Below are 5,780 nucleotides of genomic sequence, written 5' to 3'. Positions count from 1 at the left end.
CCAGTTCTACCACTTAGTGACCTTAGAACCATGGGAAGCTTTCTTGTTTTTGCAGTTTTCTCATCTGCAAAATCAAAATACTTAAGTATGGATTCCTCAGGTGGGTATTTAAGCAACCCCCTCCAATAATCTGGCCTAATTGTACTTTTCTAGTTTTCTGACCCATTATTTTCCTATATATACTACATGTTGTAGCCAAACCAGACTACTTAGTGTTCCCTCTGAATTGAATTCTTTAAAAAAATTTTTGTATCCTCACCCAAGGACATTTTCTCACTGCTTTGAGAGAGAGAGAGAGAGAGAGAGAGAGAGAGAGAGAGAGATGCAAGAGAGAAGCATCAATTGGTTGCTTTCTCAAATGTGCCCCAAGCAGGGATCAAATCTGCAACCTGGGTATGTGCCCTGACTGGGAATTGAAACTACAACTCTTTGGTCTTTGGGATGACACTCCAAGCAACTGAGTTACATTGGCCAGGGCTAAATTGAATTCTTACAAAGCAGCATAGTGTAATAGAGTCAGATAGACCTGGATTGAATCCCAGCTCTGCTACTTAGTAGCTGTGAAACCAGCAGCACATTATTTACCCTCTCTGAGACTCAGTTTCCTTACATGTAGAAAGAATAATACCATATGATCTCACCTATAAGTGGAACCTAATCAACAAAACAAACAAGCAAGCAAAACAGAACATGGAAATAAAGAACAAACTGACTGTAACCAGAGGGGAGGGGGAAGGAGATAACAGGGGAAAGAAAGGAAAGGGTCAAGTAAAGGACCATGTGTATAAAGGACCCATGGGCCTTGGCTGGTGTGACTCCGTGGATTGGGCACCACCCTACCAACCAGAGGGTCATGGGTTTGATTCCCAGTCAGGGTACATGCCTGGGTTGTGGGCCAGGTCCCTGGTGCAGGACACTAAGAGGCAACCATGCACTGATAATTCTTTCCTTTTTTTTCTCTTTCCCTTCCCCTCTCTCTAAAAATAAATAAACAAAATATTTTTAAAATATTTTATTTGCAGCCCTGGCTGGCGTAGCTCAGTGTATTGAGTGTGGGCTGCGAACCAAAGCATTGCAGGTTCAATTCCCAGTCAGGGCACATGCCTGGGTTACAGGCCATGGCCCCCAGCAACCACACATTGGTGTTTCTCTCTCTCTCTCTTTCTCCCTCCCTTCCCTTTCTAAAAATGAATAAATAAAATCTTTAAAAAGATGTAAAAAAATTTTATTTGATGCAGAAAGGAAATTGTACAAGCAGATGAATAAACCTGTGGCTGGCTCCTCATGCCAGGAGAATGGTGCAAGCATGATTCTCTAGGACATTGCAAGAGCCAGAGAGGACATCCAGGGTCTTGTGGAGACCACAGAGAGCTCATCATCCAGATCACCAGCCTGGAGGTGGAGAACCAGTGCCTGAGAGGTGTGGTACAGAACCTGCAGCAGTCCATCTCCAAGCTGGAAGCCAACTGAGTGTGCTGGAGAAGAGCATGCCCACCCACTGGGCCACAGCCCCACAGACCCAGCAAGTGTCTCCCATGTGCCAAGAGGAGCCCCCCACCAAGAAGACAGCTACCACCGCGGAGGATAATGAGGACGATGACACTGACCTGTGTGGCAGTAATGAGGAAGATGACAAGGAGGCCATCAAGCTTTGGGGGGAATGGCTGCAGCAGCACACAGAGAAGAAGGCCAAGAAGCCTACACTGGCAGCCAAGTCCTCCATCCTCCTGGATGTTGAGCCCTGGGATGACGAGATGGACATGGCCCAACTGGAGGCCTGAGTGTGCTCTGCCCAGCTGGATGGGCTGACCTGGGTGTACTCCAAGTTGGTGCCAGTGAACTATGGCATCCTTAAGCTGCAGATCCAGTATGTGGTGGAGGATGACAAGGTAGGGACCAACCTGCTGGAAGAGGAGATCACCAAGTTTGAGAAGCAGGTGCAGAGTGTTGACATTGCTGCTTTCAGCAAAATCTAGGCCCTAGAAGGGAGCCTACTGTCCCTCCTGCTATTTAAGACTGAGATTTCCACTAAAAAAAGGAGTTGTCAAACAAAAAAGAAATAAAGAATACACATCTAGAAAGAATATAATTCTAAAGGGGAAGTCATATGTGTTATCTTAAGGTCTTCAACTGATCACCTGAGGTCCATCCACATTATGAAGGGTTATCTGCTTTACTCAGACTCCATCAATCTCAATGTTAATCTCATCCCCAAAAAAAGACCTTTACAGAAATATCCAGAATAATGTTTGACCAAATATATGGGCACTGTGACCCAGCCAAGTGCCCATAAAGCCATCACAACCACATAAAGCCAATATATACTAAGAACTCAATACAAGGACTAACTAATCTGGCCTAGTTTAGAAAACAATGCAAACTACTAGAAATATAATATTTTTCCAGCAGATTCTAATTTATATATTTAAAGTAAAAATAGCATTCATGACTTCCCTAAAAAGCCCTTTTGCTAATCTTTCAGTAAATATATTAATTAACCCTACAATAAGAGAGTCTCTACCAATCACTGCCATTTCAGGAGTAGTTTTACTTTCTATAGGTTAGAACATTTTTGACTTTTTAATATTAATTGCTTTAAGTGTGTTTGTGATAGGATTGGGGAGAGTGGCAGGGTCAGTGAGCAAGGAGTCAAATGTAGTTGGGGAAGGACATACATTAGGCTACAACTCTACTGTTGATATATAATGATTTTAAAACTTGGGGATGAGTATATTTATGTTTTCTATATTGTTATTTTCTACCTTTGGAATATTTTGAATTTTTCATATTTATTTTTTAATCTGAGGCTCAGTAAACTGAGGTCATATTTCCAAAATCACACAGAATTCAAACCCAGGCTGGGTAATGCCAAAGCCATTGATGTTTGCATTCTGGCCAAGTACCCATTAACAATGTCCTCTGTAAAGTTACACCAGTTTTCATCATCAATCACTTTAGTCATGGCTAAATAATCACTGTTTCTTCTTGACCTCAATACAGTCTTCACAGCACACTTTTAGTCACCTAAATTTCAGCAGCACAACACAGCTCTGGGAAAACACCATCAAGAGGATTAAAAGTGAAGGTCCGTTTATAAAAATTTCTAAGCATCTGTCATGAGATCTGATTTGTGTATCTCCCAGTGTAGATTAGCACTACGTGTGCATTGACAGTTCTTAGTAACTGCAACAGTGCCAGGAGGAGGAGGAAGCTAGTCATTGCTATAAATTTCTTGGTTTTGATGTTTGGGAAAAAAAATTATCCCTAGATCCTGTTACTGTCCTGTGTGATTGTAGTGACAGCTGTATTACCAAGGCAATAATATAAATGGCCTTATGTTAACATAGCCCAAATGTGTTGGCTTGAAAGTGAGAAGAGAGAATATAGCTGGATAGTGCTACACAAGTAGGGAACCTATAATAATACTCAAAAACTATATCTAGAGACAGCACATCTACCTTATGCAACCACCAATCAAAACATATTCCTCAGAAATCTTCTAAGTCTCAAAATAAGCACAAGCAGCAAAACAATTTTATAGATTTGATAGAAGGCACGGGCAACAATCATGACACTGACAGGACACCATGGACTTTTTTTTTTTTTTGCTTCCAAGTACAAATACAATGTAATCTAAAGCAGACAAATCTTTTTTTTTTTTTAGGATTTTATTTATTTATTTTTAGGGAGAGAGAAAAGGAGGGAGAAAGAGAGGGAGAGAAACATTAATTGGTTGCCTCTTGCATGCCCCCAACCAGGGATCTGGCCTATAACTCAGGCATGTGCACTGGCTGGGAATTGCACCGGTGACCTCTTGGTTTGCAGGACAACACCCAACCCACTGAGCCACACTAGTAAGAGCTAAAGCAGACAAATCTTTTGTGCTAGATACTTGCTATTTTGAAAAATTTATCTGGCTTTGATATTTACATTTTGGAGATTACAAGGGTATCCAAGGTGGATATATTAGTTTTCTAAGGTTGCCATACTAACTATCACAAACTGAGTGATTTAAACAACAGACATGTATTATCTCACAGTTCTACAGGCTCATAGCCCAAAATCAAGGTGTCAGTAGGGCCATGCATTTTCTGATGGCTCTAGGGGAGAATTCTTCCTCACCTCTTATCTTCTGGCATTTGCTGGCAATCCTTGGCATGTTTTTGGCTTATAGATGCATCATTCCAGTCACATGGCCATCTTCCTCTTGTGTGTTTTTGCACTACCTTTCTTCTGTGTATATCTCTCTGTGTGTGCAATTTCTCCTTTTTATAAGAATACCAGTCATACTGGATGAGGATGCACCCTAATGACCTGATTTTAACTTGATTACCTCTGCAAAGATCCTGTATCCAAACAAGGTCACATTATAAAGTACTGATGGCAAAAATAATACTCAGTCTTCTGCAGAAGCAGTTCACAGATAACTTTTTTTATCAATCCATTCCAAGTGACCATGTGGCTTAAAGGAATTGTTGGAGGAAGGAGAGAGCCCAAGAAGGACTAACAATGGGAGGCAGCCAATTAACAACAGATGCTCCAAATGAGTGTGTGTATGCACGTTTGATGAGAAAATCAAGGCATAATAAATAGCAGATGCAGAAGTAATGCTTTCCCATTGGGGAAGAGAAGTTGGGACAGGACATGCAGCTATAAGGCAAAAGAAAAACATCCCAAAGAGATTGTTATTGTCAACACTCATTATCCCATGGAAATGACCTTCAATCAGGATGCATGCTCACAATATTGCATTCAATTACAAGTTGAATATGAAACATGATTGCTGGTGTCATGCTTGTATCTAAATAAGAAATTGGGAAACAATCACGGTAATGATGTGTGGTGTTGGGGTAAGCTCACATCAGGAGAGGGCAAACCTTGCTTAAGGACTAATTTCTACCCTGCCCAAGACAAATAGAGGGGAACTAGAGCTCTAAAGCCATGCCAACTAAAGGATACTAAGGGATCTCAGACTGATTTGTAGCATCAAATGACCAGGAGTGCCACTGAAGTAGGGAGAGAATGGATCTCACTGACTCATAGTTTTCCAAGTCTGACTCTTGGACCCTGAGATCTCAGTCATCTATGGTGCTTCTGATCCCTGGGTCCCATTCCAATCCTCCTTAACCTGAACTTCTGAGGATAGAAGCACCAAGAAACTGCAGTTCTATAGGATATCCAGGTGCCAATTCTGATGTGTCCATCAGAAAAAAATGATGGATCAAAGATAAATGAGATGCTGGATACCTCAGCTAATACCAAGTACAGGATCCTGGATTCCACCACTTAATACATTTTTAAAAATATGTATTGTTGCCCTGGCCAGGGCATGCATGCAGAGCAACAGCTTGATGTTTCTCTCTCACATCTCTTTCTCTCTCTCTTTCCCTCCCTCCCTCCCTCTTTCCCTGCCTCTCTAAAAAATCAATAATATTTAAAATATAAATGTATTTCACCAATAGTAATAGTGATGTTATAAGTTATATGACAAAACACAGAAGTTCACTATAGTCTTATTTTGAGTTTTGAGAATTTTATCAAAAAGTAGATTAGTACATCCTTCTCATTGTAACTTAGCTTAAAATCTTATGAAAACTTCAGATGCAAAGAAAATAGACATGTAGATATATATTTCTCTACTTACCCCCTTCCTCATGTTTATGTTGGTTCAAAACACCTTTAATCAGGTCGAAAAAAATTAATTAAGCTTTGAAGTACTCACATATCTAATTGTTACATATTTGATTTAAATGACTGTTATTGTTATCATTAAAAAACTA

The 5,780-nt window shown here is 40.5% G+C and overlaps 1 pseudogene; it reads left to right on the top strand.

The window, feature by feature from the left end:
• The first annotated feature begins 1,243 nt into the window (after nt 1-1,243).
• On the top strand, nt 1,244-1,980 carry LOC114505500 (annotated as a pseudogene).
• The last annotated feature ends 3,800 nt before the right edge of the window (nt 1,981-5,780 follow it).

Source organism: Phyllostomus discolor, chromosome X, assembly GCF_004126475.2.
Source record: "Phyllostomus discolor isolate MPI-MPIP mPhyDis1 chromosome X, mPhyDis1.pri.v3, whole genome shotgun sequence".
NCBI classification, from domain to species: domain Eukaryota; kingdom Metazoa; phylum Chordata; class Mammalia; order Chiroptera; family Phyllostomidae; genus Phyllostomus; species Phyllostomus discolor.
The sequence above is the reverse complement of the archived record's forward strand: the minus strand, read 5'-3'. Positions and strand labels throughout refer to the sequence as shown.